This window comes from Pseudonaja textilis, chromosome 2 (genome assembly GCF_049901715.1).
Source record: "Pseudonaja textilis isolate UNSWEBS1 chromosome 2, rPseTex1.2, whole genome shotgun sequence".
Classification (NCBI taxonomy): domain Eukaryota; kingdom Metazoa; phylum Chordata; class Lepidosauria; order Squamata; family Elapidae; genus Pseudonaja; species Pseudonaja textilis.
The window spans coordinates 85453678-85471345 of record NC_141991.1 but is presented as its reverse complement, the minus strand read 5'-3'; the positions used below and the strand labels follow the sequence as shown (position 1 = coordinate 85471345).

The 17668-nt window shown below is 39.4% G+C and overlaps 1 long non-coding RNA gene across 2 annotated transcripts in view; it reads right to left on the bottom strand.

Annotated features, from left to right (window-relative positions):
- Positions 1 to 7184: 7184 nt before the first annotated feature.
- LOC148126947 (uncharacterized) overlaps positions 7185 to 17668 on the bottom strand; it is a 33156-nt gene continuing 22672 nt past the window's right edge. For both annotated transcript variants that reach the window (XR_015741433.1, XR_015741432.1), the window contains one exon: positions 7185 to 8324. This is a non-coding gene — a long non-coding RNA (uncharacterized LOC148126947). The remainder of the gene's footprint in view (positions 8325 to 17668) is intronic.

The following is a 17668-nucleotide window of genomic DNA, read 5'->3' as shown; positions in this document are numbered from 1 at the left end:
CTCAGAATAGATACACTATCTTTTGCAGATCAGGTGGGATTACAAGCTGGCCACTTTGAACATTGATATGGTTAGCCTTTATTTTACGATTGCAAAAATGTTAGCAATGGTTGATGATGAGTTTATATTTCTACATTGTATACCAAAGGAAATAGACAATAGTGGCAAAATATCTGTAGCTCTGCTGTAGGATGAGGGTAAAAGTCAGAGGTGAAATTCAAAATTTTTCCCTACGGGCTCTCTGGGCTTAGCTGTGGGTGTGGGTTGGTATCGTAGTGATAGCAACCAGGGGCGATTTTTTAACTGATTCAAATTATCTCTACCAGCTCTCCCGAGCCAGTCCGAGATGATTGAATTTCACTCCTGGTGAAAGTTCGTTCTCTGAGCTTGTGGGTTAGTTTCTGAATGTTTCGTTACCAGGCTACATAACATCTTCAGCGTTCAGAAGAACACAGACACTGACATCCCCTAAACTCCACTGAAGAAGTTACCTAGCCTGGTCACAAAATGTTCAGAAACCAACCCACAAGGTCAGAGAACGAACCTTCACCCACATAGCAGTATGTGTTTCTTATGGTGTTTTTGTGATAAGAGATTTAAATTGGACTATTTTCTATATAGTTTTCCTTTCAGATAGTTTATAATTTGGGATCTCTGGAAAAATGCAAATAACTTCAGTCAATATTTTTCTTCCCCTCCTCTCCTCCTTTGTCTGATTCTTATTGTTAAGGCCAGATGATTAAAATGATTGTTTTAACCAATAGACATTTTTCTAGGCAGATTTGCATAGTTCAGCAATGCTAATGAATTCTCATTACAAACAAAAATTATGCTACAGTCTAATAGGAGGCTGAGCTGGACATCCAATGTCAATCAGAAACACACACCACCACCCCACTTTTTTTAAAGAGACCACTTTTTCTAAGTTCGCCACACATAACGTTTTAGTGCTTTTAATATCAATCTACTCTGCAAAGCTGTTAACAGGCCTTTTAAAAAGAGCCGTTCAGTTTAATCATCAGAGTTGGAATAAAACGGGGTGTTGCAGCTCCTGAATGCCAGAGAAATAGGCTGCTGACGCAGCCAATCAGCCCTATGCAAAATAGGTACAACCGCAGAGAGCTTGTTGAATTCAGCAGGACAGCGCTAAAATGGAGGGCAGCTAAGACAAAGAAACGTACACGTGTGTTGTGGAAGATTTCTAGAGTAGGTTTGTGAAATGGTATGAGGCTGATGATTGCCTTTTCCTCATTCACTCTGCAAGGTCCTGCAGAAGTCTATCTAGTCACAGAGATTGTGTCATCTCTCTCTGCCTTTCTGTCTCTGTTTCTGTCTCTATTTCTGTCTCTGTCTCTGTGTATGTGTCTGTCTGTCTCTCTCTGTCTCTCTCAATATTGGTTATTTTGACCTGGCATTTAGCTCTTTAAGGATCTGGGATTTTTTTTTTAGGATCTAGAGTAGGAGAGAGGGGGGGAAGGGGGAGGGGGAGAGAGAGAGAAAGAGAGAGAGAGAGAACATATCAAACATGTTTTTAATGCCCTCCAGTGGATCCAAATATACTTTACATCCAATAAACAGGCAGATCCTGATGCCTGCCAAATAGAAAGCATTTCAGGAAAATGCATGCTGAATCTACAAATGATGCTGAATCTAAAACATGGATGACACACTCACTTTTATTCTGCATTTTCCATTCTGCTCTTTATTTGCTTCCCATAAGCCTGTCTGCTTTACTCAAATGCTGTTGGTGTTGAGCAAAGAAGATCCTGGTTGTTTATGGCACGATTTCAGCTTAGCATGTCTTTCTTGCTTCTCTCTGCGACAAACACTTCAGCTACCACATTTTGAGATCAGAAAGGACAAAGGTGAGTTAATTGGGAGATAAGGAAGCAGCAGTACTGGGATGAGTATCTCCTGGTTTCTCAAAGGAGGAGATTCTGGGTAATCTCCAGGAATAGAAGCAGCCTGCTGTGCTACGCTACTACAAAGAGATAATGGTAGTGGCAAGGTTGGCAAACTTACAAAAAGCACTCTATAATGTTGCAACCTCCTTCTTGGCTAGGATTATAGTTAAGAGTGAGTCAACAGAGCTTTTTGTTAGTTCGGTAGGTTTACAGTATGTGTGTAAAAAAGATCGTCGGTGTCTGTTTTTCATCTTATAAAAAAATTATAAGCCACTTTTCAGGTAGCTAGCATTGGATCAGAAATAGTCCAGACAACTTTTTAACTGAAAACATCAGAAATTGGCTTTGAAATTCCTTTCATGCTGAGATCAGAGCTTCTTCTGATCAATATAAAAAGCTTCTCTACTGATCTTCTCTCTCTCCCTCCCTCCCTCCTTCCCTCCCTCCCTCTGTCTCACTCTCTCTTGCTCCCTCCCTCCCCCCTCTCTCCCTCCTTCCTTCCCTCCCCCCCTCTGTCTCACTCTCTCTTGCTCTCCCTCCCTCCCTCCCTCTCCCTCCCTCCCTGTCTCACTCTCTCTTGCTCCCTCCATCCCTCCTTCCCCCCCCCTCTCTCTCACACACACCTTCCTTTCTTGGCAGCAGAATGAAATTCTTTCCCAGACCTGACCCTCAAAATCACAATTAAAAGGGGCAATCAGAATTTGCCAAAGTCATCATTTAACAGCAGAGGATTCTTTTCTTCACAGGCCCAGTTCTGTCTTTTCTTAAATTACATCCCCATGTTCCATCATTTCCCCCTCCTGCTATCCTAGAAGGAGCCTTTGGACATAAAAGCATCTCTGGATTTTCACAGAACTGAAAAATGCCGCTTCTCGTAGTCAAGCGACCTCGCAGAAATTAATCACAAATTTGTGCTTGCTCTCCCCCTACGAACACCTAAAAATGAAGAAAGATTTTCTCATTGTGCAGATAAGCTATTTTTCCTTAAAGGCAGAGTATACAGAGATAACAATGCCATCGCCACAAGATAATAGAACAAGGCACTTCAGTGAATGCAACTTCTGTTCACATAAATTTAACAGGTACACCCTCTAGTGGAGTTAATGTGAGTTGCCTCATCCTGGTAGAATTGGTTAAGGGTCAAGAAACTGCTAACGTGAAGAAAACATTTCCTCCCTTTCTTAATGGATTCTTTAGATTCTTCTTTCTTGTGAGAAAACCTTTCCCTGCACTGGTACAAGGCCTTTACTGAATCACTGTACTTAGATTCTTCACTTTTGCTCATAATTATTTTATTCTGAGAAAGGGCTGAGAAGGGAGGATTCAGGAGATGATGGTCATAAGCCAGTAAAAAAAGAAACTGGTAAGGAGGAGTTATAAGCAGAGCCATGATTTATTTCCTTAGGGGAAAGTGGAGCATGAAAGATGGATGGAGAGTGAAAGCAACCATATAAAATAATAAACATAAAAAAAAATAAGAGCCATGTTGCAGGCTAGGCAGACTCAGAGGCTGCAGGCAATGGTTATCTATCCTGCGTAGTAATGGCAAAATTGCCTTTTGAGCTTTTCAGCAACAAGGCTGTGAAATCTTTACATCATGGGAATAGTAAACTAGATTTCCTCTCTGTTTCTGTCTTCCTTCTCCCCACTATGCAATGTTTGCTAGTGGCGATAGGACTCTGTGAAATAAAGTCCTTGAACAGAAGTCTGAACCCAACTACTCTAGAAAATGTCATTATTTCCTATCAGAATATGTTCCAAAAGTCATTTAGGTCCTCTGTCAGTTTATTTCAAGCATTATATTGAATTGGAGAAGCCATTCTGCCCAGTGTTGTATCTATAACGGGCAGGAAATATTCCAGTGGCCAAAATATGTAATTCACCTGAAGAAAGAAGTATTTCAGAATCTGTGGCATCTGTAATTTTTATGATTATTTTTGACAGTGGGATTAATAAAGACCCCGTGCCAAATAAATTTGCTAACACTTGGTTGAGGTAACAAAGGTTTGATCTGAAATAGTAAAAGACAACTTCATATATTAAATAAGGTACTGTTTTTCATCTTACAGAGTCAAAGGAGCCTTTAGAAATAGTATACTATAGTAAAGAGAATTATAAACATTTCCATTTTTATATTGCTCTTGGGTGGATTAAGATACTACTTGAGGCTTAAATTAATAGTTTCCATACAGCTATATCTAGCCAGCTGGACTAGCTGGTTACATATTTTTATGAGTTTTTTAAATTAATAATAACTGAGCACAGGTAAAATGTAAATGGTGTTAGATTTGAACCTATGGCAAGCTTATTGTGGATCCATATGATCTGTGGTACTCCAGCTATTCACTTTTCCAAGAGACAGGCATGGGATGTGAAGGGCTTTTATATTCAGACTATTAGGGAAAAGATATATCAGTCTTCCAGAACAAGACTGGCAGAGTTTTCAGCATCAAATACTATACGTTACATCAAGATAGATGATGACTTTTGGGGGTCTGGTGTCCAAATGTCTTATATGGCCATTGAAAGGGATTCCTTGATTCTTAAAGTCTATAGAATCATCCAGGTCATGGTTGTCCCAAAGGTGCTTTTTCAGGAGGCAACAGGACTTCCTTGTTCTTTCTTTTGAAGATGTTTCGCTTCCCATACAAGAAGCTTCTTCAGCTCTGACAAGATAGTAAGTGCTGTTTCTGGAATCTTCACTCCAGTCCACAAGCTAGGGGGCACGATACAGCTACCTGATTGGCTGTCTATCTGACAGCTGGGAATATAAAAGAGCTGTCAGTCGAAGCCGCCTCAGGTTGCCGTTAGCGCGGGGGGCAGTTAGTTCAATGCCTGTTGGCAACCCACAGTTAGAAATAAATCTTGTTAGCCACTGTTATTCTGAGTTGTCTCAGTTCTTCTCCTAAGATCTAACAGTGGGGAATGGAAGAATGTATATTCCTTGCAAACAGCTGGTAATTTGCATCCTTTCAGAGGGTTGTTGAAGCACTTGAAGGTTTATCTGTGTCCTCAGGGTCACCAGAATAGTGCTTCTGGTTCCTGTAGTCTGCAATGTTTTCCTCTGAAGATCCATTCCTACTCTCACACCATTCAAAAGGTGTTCAGAGTTGAAGGAGCTTCTTGGATGAGATGCAAAACCTATTCAAAAGAAAAAAAAACAAGAAAGTACAGTTGCCTCCTGAAAAAGCACTTTTGGGACAACCATAACCTGGATGACTGAAAATCTCTAAAGATTTGAGCTATAAAATTTGTGATGAGATTGGGGAAAGGTGGTTTATAATATTTAAGTATTACATACTGACCATCTTACATCTTCTTTGACTCCAAGTAAATATAGTTTTCATTAACCCTGGTACAATACAAAGTATTAATCATTATCCTGAAGGTGCTTTTCCAGAAGGCAACTGGACTTTCATAGTTCTTTCCAAGAAGCTTCTTTGATTCAACCATGACCCAGATGATTGAGAATCTCCATATTCATCATTATTATAGCCAAAGATGCTTTCACAGGTTGTTAGTTTCCTTCTGAAATCCATCTGATCCTAACCCTAGTATAAATATATATAGTACTTAATTCAGGGGTTACCACCTTCTCCTCCAAACAGCAAATAATCCTGAGACACATTATAGTATAAATTACTGAGATTTTTTAATCTCCAGATTTTTTAAAATCAGCATATCAGTGGAGTCTAACACATGCTTCTTTGACTGCAACAAAACTGGTGAATTACTGCATTTAAGGTTAGAAACTTTAGAACTTTAGTTCTAACCTTGCTTATTTAAGGTTAACTAATTAACCTTAATTAATGTTTGCATGACAATCTTTTCAAATAGCAGTATAGAATATAATCACCTCTCATCATCATCAATATCACCATCAGCTGGAAAGTATATGAATGCTAAGCGGTATATAAAGAGGAAGATGAAAAGATGTATGTTGTCATATGGCTTCTAAAATCTACAAACTTGCAGTTTTGCCTAATTAATTAAATGAAAATATTAGGGATTCCTCAACTAAAGAATAATTGCTAGACAAGTCTTATCCAATCCATATGCCATGGTACTTAAGCCAATAACATAATAGATTACACTTCTGTTCATGGGGAGTGGATTTTTGGGTTGACTCCAGGTTGTGGAATGTATGACAGTGTGAATATAGAGGGAACTTTCTAAAGGATTCAGGATCTGTTAAATTTGGAAGGTACAAGTCTACCATTAAAAAGGACACATTGATTCCAATAAGTGGAAGATTGAAGACTCACTTACCTTGCAAACTTTTTTTTATTGCCGGAGGCCTCTTCAAGCAGATCTCTGCTGAGAAAGGAGGCCCAGAAGGCCATGCACGGCCTATCAGGCTTCCTTTTGCATCACCAGAGGTCTCATCAAGCCCTTTGCTGATGAGAGAGGAGAAAGCAGGCAAAGAAACAGGCTAGAGAGGAGACAGATCTTCATAAGATAAGTTATGAGGCATGACAGGATGGAGGGAAAGCAATTGTGGGGACCCCAGGGGAGGGAAAATGAGTCGGGGGAGGCTTTGGGTGGCCTGAAGTAGGTGGCCTGTTCCATCACTAGGCCCTCCCATGGCCTCCCCCACATGAGATACCTCATGTGCACTTAATGAGCTGTGCATTCAATTATCAAATACATGGGCAAAAGCAGGGAGTGATCTCATTCAAGGTATGAGATTCACTCCCATGAATCCTCAGATTATGAATGGAATGGGCAGGCTTCATTGCATTCATAACTTGAGGATTACCTATAGATCATTTTAGTGATGCCTAATTCTTTAAAAAGATCAAATATTATAAATAATTAGACAACTGATGTTAAAAACTAAATTCTAGTTATTAGAAGAAAAGAACAAATTTTACTAGTTTTGGATCATATGACATTTTGATTTTTCCAATAGAAAGTATTGCACACAACACTGGATCCCAAAGAGGCTGTGTAAATCCTAGCTATGACTTGCAAAGAACATTTAACATGTCAGCAGCCTGGTTGGAAAACTTTTCAGCATGTAAATTCCAGATCATTTAATATCCAAGAACGACAGGAACAATGCAGATAGAGTTAAGAACTTTATGCAATATAGATTTCAATGAAATAATAAATCTAATTGGATTGAATTTTATCTACTGTATTTGATTATTTGCTATTAACTTAGATAATGTTTGCTTTGACTATGTAGTTTAAGAATTAGTCCATCCATATGCACAAACAGAAAAGGAATGTTATAAACTGAAAATCATGATTGATCATTCATAATGAAAGATTGAGAGAATTAGTAAAGGAAGTAAATGTCACAGAAGATTCTGAATATGGAACTGAACATTTTTGGGAATTATCAAAAGTGGATCTTAGGAGAGGAAAAAGGGCATGGAAGAAAAAAAGAAAGATGGTGAAAAAGAAAGAAGAACAATTTAGGATTAAAATCATTAAAATCCTCCTGGGGTTAGGAGGAAATGTATGTTGGAAAATAGAATTTGAGGTACTTTAAAGCATTCAAAGTTCCATGTGATATCATAGCATGATAGTAATGTCAACTGCAACAAACCTACATGAAAATCACCTAATGAAATACAGTGATACCTCAGTATTTATCATTAATTGGTTCCAGGAGGCACAATGAGTACCACAAATGATGAATACCAAACCATTTTTCCCAATAAGGAATAATGTATTAACTCACAGGACAGTTGATATCAACAAGTCTAGCTTGTGCACTGAATACCAAACAAATGATGGGACAGAATTGTCATGTCAAAATGCCCTGAGTACCAAATTCACTGAGTTTCAAAGCAGTTGAGTACCATGGTAACACTGTATAGCATTCCTGTGGACTTCATACAGATCATGGTTTTATCCTTTTTCACTGCAACTATGATGGTGATGATGAAGATCACTTGGAAGGAAGGTCTATCCAGGCTTGGAGTGCATTTTTGATGCCAAATGTATTATGCTGCTTAATATCTTATTTAATATTGATATTGCTTATTTCTAAGATCAGGGCTAGTTATTATTAGAGTGGCATCTAAGCCCTGTAATCAAGAGAATAAATTCAATGCCAGTATTAAAGAAACTGATTGATTATATCTTTTTGACTCTTAAGAAGTACATAAATTTTCCTCCATGATGACCTGTCCCTAACATGGTCTTTCAGATCTCCCAATAATGTAGCAAATATTCATTGCTATTGTAACTTAGTCCATTGACCTTGCTGCTAATCATCCTCTTCTTCTCTTTCCTTTGGCCTTTTCCAGCATTGAAATCTTCTCCAGAGAGGTGGGTCTTCACATAATGTGTCCCAAAGTAGAATTATTTGAGCCCAGTCATTTGTGCAATGAGAATTCTGGGTGAATTTATTTGAACAATATTAACCATTTTGTTTTCATTTTCCCCGCTAGAGGGCACCTCAGTCTGCAGCAAAAAATAAAAATAAAAATTAACAAACAGGTTAGGTGTATGATGCTATGTCATTCCCAACAATTGCTGACTGTCAACATTTCCAGTTCAAACATTTCAGATCAGGTTTCATTGCCACAGATATAGCATCTTAGTGAGGAACGAGATGGTGATTCTTACAGAGCAATAAGTACTCAGAATTCAGTAGAGTTTTGCCAATACCATTTAGTGGTATTTAAACTAATAAATAAGTAAACCGGTTTTAGGACATACATAGAAAATAAATGGTTACATACCCTTTTAGTATTAGCTGCAGAAACATGGGAAAAAATATAAAGGAGATATTTGTTCTAATAATCTGATGGTGGTTATTGGTGGACTGTAGCCAAAACAAGCCATTAAAATGAGAGACTACAATTAACAACCTGAGCTATTTCAAAAATTCAGCGCTAATAATAATTGAAAGAAAGTTAATGAGATTAAACTCCATTACTCCCAAACATGGTTGACACTTCATATTTAATTCCAATTTTAAAAGAATATTATATGATGCATAATGGAGAAGATTTCTTGTGGAAGCTACTAGCTAGGCCCCAAACCAGCTCCTGTCAGGGGAACAAGATTAAAAGAACCTCTAGGGTCCTCTCTTCACACACCCCCCCCAAAGAAGACCTAAATTTGCATAAAGACTAATTTTTTTATGACTACAAATTATACTCTGCTGCAGTTATGGAGACTCAGAATAGCTTACAGTAGTAATATAATCTTTTGCAATCAATTAATGAAACTGAATTCAGTCCTTCAGGGAATAACATGATCTTATTTGTTCCCAAAATGCCCTCTAGAGAGCCACATTTTCTGGCTCTCCCAAAATTAGATAAATATGAGAAGGGGGTGTTGGGATCACTTACTCTATTTGCCCCAGTTTTTGTTAATAAATAAAACTTAGAAATAGTGGGAAGAATCAAACTGCATGCCAGATTTTCTCTATTTCCTTTTCCTGCAAAAGATTGGATACTCCCCCTTCATCCTCAGTGGGTTTTTTTTGGGGGGTATTTTATACTTTATGATTATGAGAGAGTAGGAGATGCTGCTGTTGATTTGTTAGCATGGATTCTCCATCATTCTCCAGTGGCCATGTTATCCCAAATTTCTTAGTATGGAAAAGCCCCATGGGAGGAGATTTCTTATGCTTCTTATACTTTGTTTTCAGATTTTGTGGATTGTTGAGAAACTCAGGTGGAAAAAAATGCATAGTGGAAACAGAGATTCTCAGATTTATCCATTGGTCATCTGATAGCTAAAGAAAATTCAACAAACCCACATCTCTCATATAAGAATTTTATCAGCTTTATCTTCTTACCTGTTTTGTTTTGGGTTTGTTTGTTTGTTGTTACATAACAATGTTAAGGTAATTTCATGCTGTCAAAATGAAAATAGTTTTTAAAAAGTGGAAATATTTTTCAGTCAGGCACTTTTTTAAATATCAAGAACCATTGATCTCCATTAGTGCTGGTGGTGTGGAGGTATTAATCAGCAGCTCCCATAAATAATATGAAGTTTTCTGTATTTTTATAGACACACAGACAAAAAGCTTTCTCATATTATTTCTGCCTGTCCCCTAACTGTTAAAGGCATAAAAAAAAACATCTTGTTCCCCAAAGTATCCTCAAGTGAATGAACAATAGCAGCTGTTACAAACTGTCTCATAACTTAATACTTCAAAGGAATATTTCTCATACTGGGATTCATTAAGAAATGAAATGATAAGAAATTAAGTTGTAAATATGAATAGGTATCCTAGCCTGGAATTGCAGAGAGAATGTTTTAAAAAGAACATCATAGCTCAGTGCCAAAAGGCCCTGCATTCACATCTGGACATTTCCAGGGACAGAATCAGAAGTGGTATTCAGCAGGTTCTGACCAGTTCTGGAGAACCAGTAGTGGAAATTTTGAGTAGTTCAGAGAACTGGCAAATACCACCTTTGACTGGCCCCACCCCCATCTATTCTCTCTCTCCCGAGTCCCAGCTGATTGGCTGGGTCTTCTTTTGTTGCCCTGCACAAGAGAATGGAGCTGGAAAGCAGGTTAGTGGGGTGGGGAGGGAATGGGGATTTTGCAGTATCCTTCCCCTGCCACGCCCACCAAGCCACCAGCAAGCCATGCCACACCCAAAGAACCAGTAGTACAATTTTTTGAATCCCACCACTGGACAGAATGGGACCTTCGGGCTCCTACCCTTAACTGTGCCTCCTTCTCCTCCAGGCTTCCACTTCCTCCCATTTATCTCCAGATTTTCTCCTCTGCTGGCCCTCCTCTAGCCATTCACCCTGCCAATGGGCCTCCGCTCCTCCAGGGAGGATTACAAAAACTCCATCCTGAATCCTTGGTAAACCAAACTAGATGGGCTAATGAGATAACCTGGTATAAGACATTTCCTACATACAACTTGTGGCTGGGATAGATCAAATGTATATAACCTAGTTCTATTGGTATCACCACCACCACTACCACCAGAAAATAAAGATACCTTCACTTGCTGAAAATCTGAAATTGAATATTAGTTTCTGTACAGCTAATTACTATTAGGAGCCTCTGTGGCACAGTGGTTAGAGTGCAGTACTGCAGGCTACTTCTACAGCCAGCTGCCTACAATTTGGCACTTCAAATCCCACCAGGCTCAAGGTTAACTCAGTCTTCCATCCTTCTGAGGATGGAACCAAATTATTGGGGGTAATAGGCTGACTCTGTAAACCGCTTAGAGAGGGCTGTAAAGCACTATAAAGTGGTATATAAGTCTAAGTGCTATTGCTATTGCTATTATGCCAGTATGATGCCAGTTTCATAATCCATGAAAGTAAAGCATGTGGAATACTGCAACTGCAGTCTTCCCATGTGGTTACAAACTGCCTGTTCTTTGAGACTTTAAAAGCTTATAAAACACAATTCTTTTTCATTTCCAGTCAATTATGGCTCACTTTCTCCCCACCCATGCATTTTCACATGTATATTTGTGGTTTCCACTCAGATCAAAGGAACTGATGCATGCACACTATTAAAGAATATCTAGCCAATTACTCATAGGTCCTATAAATTGTTATGTTCCCAAGCCTCCACCCTGAAATGTCAAAACGTTGGCCTTTCTGTGAGTGCTTTTTTTTTTCCTCATTAACTAAGCATTATGAAGCCCATTGAATGCACTGAGGCATACTTCTGAGTAAACATAATTGTGGCTGTGCTTTGAGCCTTGTAAACCAGTAGAGCCAGGCCAAAACAGAAAGCAAGGATTCTATTTTGCATTATGTTTTGCCTGGTTTACAAGATACCACGCAGAGAAAGAACCACAACATATTTGATACAAGATTCTTCCAGTTGTTTTTTTTTTTTTTAATGACATCCATTTAAACCTCCTTGCAACCTGGATTGGGCGCAATCTCTTGCCCCCTCCACCCCTGCCTACTGAGTGTGATTCAAGTGATTCAAGCTGCTCTACTTAATTTTTCCAAGTATGCCATTACTGCTTATGTGAAGCTTACTGGAAAAATAATTATACATTTACAATTGCATTAATATGATACAACGGAGGAGGAGGAGGAGGGGGGAGGAGGGGGAGGAATAAATCTTCATCAGACCTGGAATAGATTTAAGTTGGGGGGGAAAAGAGTCCAAATGTAGACAAACCACGTATATGGACACCCTGTTGTTGCAAATCAGCTGTAGATTTTGTCCTTATGTTAGTCACCTCTCTTCCCCAAGAGATGAAGTCCACTAGACTTGAAGTCTTGATATAAATTATAGGTAGCAAAGTTTAGAAGAACGTGCATGTTAATAATTCTTGTAAATTAAAGTCCAAAATGTTGCCACAACAGGGCAAAGCCAAACTATTTCCTAATTCAATTGTGCTACTATGGCTGGAGGTCAATCAATCAATCAATCAAAATAGAGCTGGAAGGTACCTTGGACATCTCCTGGACCAAACCATTGGTGGGATTCAAATATTTTTACTACCGGTTCTGTGGGCGTGGCTTGGTGGACATGGCAGGGGAAGGATACTGTAAAATCTCCAGTCAGAGGTGGTATTTGTCGGTTCTTCAAACTACTCAAAATTTCTGCTACCGGTTGTCCAGAACTGAACAGAACCTGCTGAATACCACCTCTGGTCCAAACCCCTGCTCAAGCGGGAGATGCTATACCATTTCAGACAAGTGACCTTGATGAAGTTTTCCCTTATTACTCTTTAGAAAATATGTTTTTAAAAACGTCTCCCTTTTAATAGACTATTTGAATTTAGAGATTTTTCTGCTGCTGTGTTTGAGTATGTATGTAGGTGAGTGGAGAAAATCCCAGATTTTCAAATCAGTACTGTGGAATTAAACTCATTAAACAATTCTTACAGCTGTTCTATTGGGAAAGACTGAACTAGAGTTTCTGGCAAAACTGACAAGCTCTAATTTGTATATGAGCTACAGCTGGGGTGTCAAACTCACTGTGTCATGGCGTCGTCACGTGACATATTGGGACTTTCCCCCTTCTCTAAACTGGGTGGGGGCGGGGCCAGCACGTGACGTATCTGGCCCGTGGGCCAAGAGTTTAACACCCTGAGCTACGGGGACTTATAAAGCTCACCTTAAAGAAAAAAGGAAACTTTACAAGGCTCTACTTCTTCTTTGATTGATATTGCAAGCCAGAAAAGAATGGTCCCTGACCTTCATCTCACTCTATACTGTACTTTTCTGGCAAACATAAATAACAAACATAAATTCTGAGATATATATATATATATATATATATATATATATATATATATATATATATATATATATATATATATATATATTTGTTTTCTGAGGTTCTCGGGTATTTGTATGTGGATCTTTGGTTGTTCGGGTTTTCTCCCGCGTAAGATTCAAAGTATCTAGGCAATGTTTGCGATGAAGTCTCATTCATCATCATCAGGCCTCTGTCTTCGGCTCTTGCTTCTCGGAGTGATGTGAGATTGCAGCTGCTTCTTCCTTCCAACTGCCAGTGGGGGTGGGACTTAATTGGGTGGGGGGCTTGGCTGTGTTCTGATTGGGTGGGGGTGTCTTCTCATTGGTAGGGGGCCTGGCTGTGTTTTGATTGGTTGGGGGGTTGGCCGTGTTCTGATTGGCTGGATTTCCTGCTGCCCGGCTTCGAGTTCGTGGTCGCGCTGCATCTCCATAGTGGGTGTCACATACAAACCGCTATCTACATGCACTCTCACACCACCACCCAGCACAGATCAATTCCGTAGCCAAAACACTCATCTCCAGAACAAAATGCTTAGCCGATGAACAACACCAAAAAACCGAACTACACACTCTCACCAACGTACTTACAGCCAATGGATTCCAAAGACACAAGATTACCCACCTAATCCAAAAAGAAACCCCAACCAAAATCCAAGACAGAGAACAAGAAAACGGCAAAGCCCTCCTCCCATATATAAAAGGCACTACAGACAAAATCAGCAAGATCCTCCAAAAACACAACATTAAAACAGCATTCTGCACAAACAGAAAAATATCCACCATCCTAAGAAACCCCAAAGACAAAATCAATTAGAAAACCAAGGAGTATACGAAATCCCTGCACTGCCTGCCCTACCACATACATTGGACAAACTAACAGAAGAATAAATGCACGCATTGAAGAACATAAGAACTCAATCAAAAAAGAAGAAACGACCTCTTCCCTGGTCCAACACCTCAAAGCCACAGGACATGAAATTGACTTTAAAAATACCAGAACTATCGCCAAAACCGAACACTTCAACAGCAGAATAATCAGAGAAGCCATAGAAATAGAAAAACGCCCACACAGCATGAACAAACGAGATGACACCTCCCGCCTTCCAACCATTTGGAAACCCGCCCTGATGAACAGACGAGTACCTAACATGAAGAATGACACCAGACCCACACCCATGAGAGCCACACAAGATGCCACCACCACACTTCCATGTAGAAAACAGACTCACACCCACTCAGAAGATGAGACACGACCATGGACCAGAAGCTACACTGCAGCTGCATCACTGCCCACTTCAAACCCCTCCGAGCCATACATGAAGCAGGCCGACACCCACTATGGAGATGCAGCGCGACCACGAACTCGAAGCCGGGCAGCAGGAAATCCAGCCAATCAGAACACGGCCAACCCCCCAACCAATCAAGTCCCACCCCCACTGGCAGTTGGAAGGAAGAAGCAGCTGCAATCTCACATCACTCTGAGAAGCAAGAGCCGAAGACAGAGGCCTGATGATGATGAATGAGACTTCATCGAAACGTTGCCTAGATACTTTGAATCTTATGCGGGAGAAAACCCGAACAACCAAAGATAGATAGATAGATAGATAGATAGATAGATAGATAGATAGATAGATAGATAGATAGATATATGAAACAGGATATTTTTAGAACAAGAAGCCTCTTTTATTATGCAAAACATATTCACTAGACAACATAGTGAAGTAGCTTCTTACAGCAGCATGGATCTTTTATTAATAACATTTTAAAATATTGTATAATTCTTCTACATAATGTTTAACAGAACCAAGCACTTATATGTCTAGGCAATCCCATTATGAAATGTTCCATTGCTTTTGACATTCAGTCTGGGTACCAACTTAATCTTAGCCTAAAGCAAGGAAAAGCAATCTTATGCCTTTGGACTTTAACTCTCATCAACAGCAGCCAGCAGGACTCGCATCAGAAGAGCATTGTGCTGTTACCTCCTGATATCCCTGCCTTGTTAAGAATTCTTCTAGAACTTGATAAGAAAACAAACAAGTTATACAGTCTGCATTGTTCATAAAGTTAGTAGGAAATAATCTTGTCCTTCAGATTAATGTCTAATGTTTTTTATCCAACCATTTAGCAACAACTTCCAGCTTGGGCTTTCAACTGATCAATAGCTATGATTCATTAATTTTATCATGGATTAATTCTGTATTTTTATGATTGAATTGTTTTCTACCAAATTGGAGAAGAGAAGAGATTCCATTTCTATCAAAGCAGAATCCAACTTCTAAATCCTACTCTTGACTAAATGTTTTGCAGGCAAAATTGTATTACAAATAAATGCCAACATCTTTGGATGATATGGTCAGGATCCTTCAATATTTTGAGGACACAAGTTAAATGTGATATACAGCACTCATTCTGGGTTTGGAAACAAATTGCAACCAAAAAGTTCTTCTAGGTGAAGTTATTGTGCAAAAGAATGAGTGGAAAGAAATCTGTGGAATAATTTATTTATTTATTTATCAAAGTTGTCACCTACCTCGTACTTCAGGGGACCCTGAGAAGCTTACATTAAGAATAATAATGACACATACTCAGTTTATTAGAACAGAAGACACTGTTTTGGCATTTCATTTAATGCCATTACAAGTTTCTGTGATTTGCATAATATAATTTATGATGGTACACGCTGTATACGTGGTATGCAAGATATGACATTTTCAGAGTCATATTCCAGAGTCATATTATCAAAATCCCACTGTGTTTTTTGCCTCCTTCAGTCAAATAATTTGTGATATCCATTGCTAACCATATTTCATGTCCCCTTGACAGCAGAGAGGGAAAAGGGCTTCTGAATGAAAGCGTCTTCAACTTGATTTTTTACCATTTTTGCCATTGTAAAAATGAGGTTTTACAAATCTGCTTAGGAACAAAGTCTGTAATGTAATCAAATATAAAGTCCATTGACCACATAAAGGTAGTCATCAACCAACTTCATGGAAGCTATAGAAATCTTTCTTTCTTTCTTTCTCTCTCTCTCTCTTTCTCTTTCTCTCTTTCTTTCCCGCTCTCTCTTACCTGTCCATCTCATATTCATGACTCAGGGGCTAACAACAGTTAAAAGCATTTTATAAACACATAACTATAAAAACAATACACATATAATCAGCAGCTGAAGTAAAAAAGAAAAAAACCCAACCATCAGTAACAAATCAGCATAACCATTAGGTATTTCAATATATTCCATCATCTCCCAAAGGTGCTTTTTCAAAAGCCAATTGAACTACTTTTCACTTATGACTGTGGCACAGCTTATCCTCTTTCCTGGCTCCTTTCCTTGTTCTGAATTGGATGGAGATATTTTACTTGGCCCAACTCCTTGTGTAGAACTGAAAAATCGAAAGAACTCTAGAGAAGCAGCAGAACTTTGAAACTGAGAGACAAGGGAGAAGACTGGGAAGGAACCTATTCCCAAGGATCTGAGGAAGTGGGGCGTATCTTCACATTTCAGAGCTTTCCTTTCCCACTTTGAATTCACAACTCTCTCTTTCACTGTATTCCTCTTTCCATTTTCCGCCTAGTGTTCACGTCCTGTGAGGTGGATTGTATAGAAAGATTGGTCCAAAGTTATTCTACAGGCCTCTCAATCTTCAATGTGGTCCCAGAAACCCCCAAATTTGCTACTTTGTTTAAAATGTCAACATGGCATCTATTATGAATTATGAAATAGTCAGGTAATAGTGATAGGTGTATCAAGGTTTTTGTCCTGGCTCCTGTCAAAATACTCACTCAAGGGCTAAGTTCAATTATTGGCCTGAAAAAGGTTGCAAAGGATCCTGGTTTAGAATAATTTCCTTGGCAGATGGGAATGCAATAGCTTTGCCTCAGTCCTCGGGTAAGACTTATCTGAGTCAAGGGCTTTGGTGAACCCTCTGGCCAGCTAGGAGCCAAGAGCATTTGTGAGACTGAAGCAGGAACTCTTGCATTTAGGGAGGGCTCTGAGGAAAACATCCTCTGCTTTTGAACAGTTTACAGCTGACCTGAGTGGAAAAGCTAAACAAAACAAAACCTTAGATGGGAGACCACCAGGATATTTGGATGAGATGCTGATAGAGAATTCTAGGACTGCAAACTAGAGATCGGATTCAAGAAAACACCAGGCAGAAAGGCAATTGCAAAACCTATGGACATAGCCATGAAGTTAGTCCATTCCTCCCCTTTAAAAGGCAGCCCTGGACAAGAGGGCTTCTCTTCTTGTGCAGACCAGAGAAGGGAGCCATCCAATCCCTCGCTGCACTATAGGACTTCTTCTCCCCTTCAGTCTCAGGAGTCTGCCTTTCTCTTCTTCTCCCCTCCCTTGCTGTGGCTTACAAATGCATGGACCACTCTTCCCAGGAAAAAAGGTGCACCTTAGCATCGCTGCATCCAAAACAGGGCATCCCTTCCATAAAACTGGGCTTCCCTAGTTTGACTCCAAGGGAGGCACCATCTGCCTATGCTTTATATATCAAGGATTCTGGTGCCTATAAGAGAAGGGGGAGAGGGGTTTTTTTTTGAGGGTGGGGTGGCAGTTCTGTGGGTTCTACAGTTTATGTG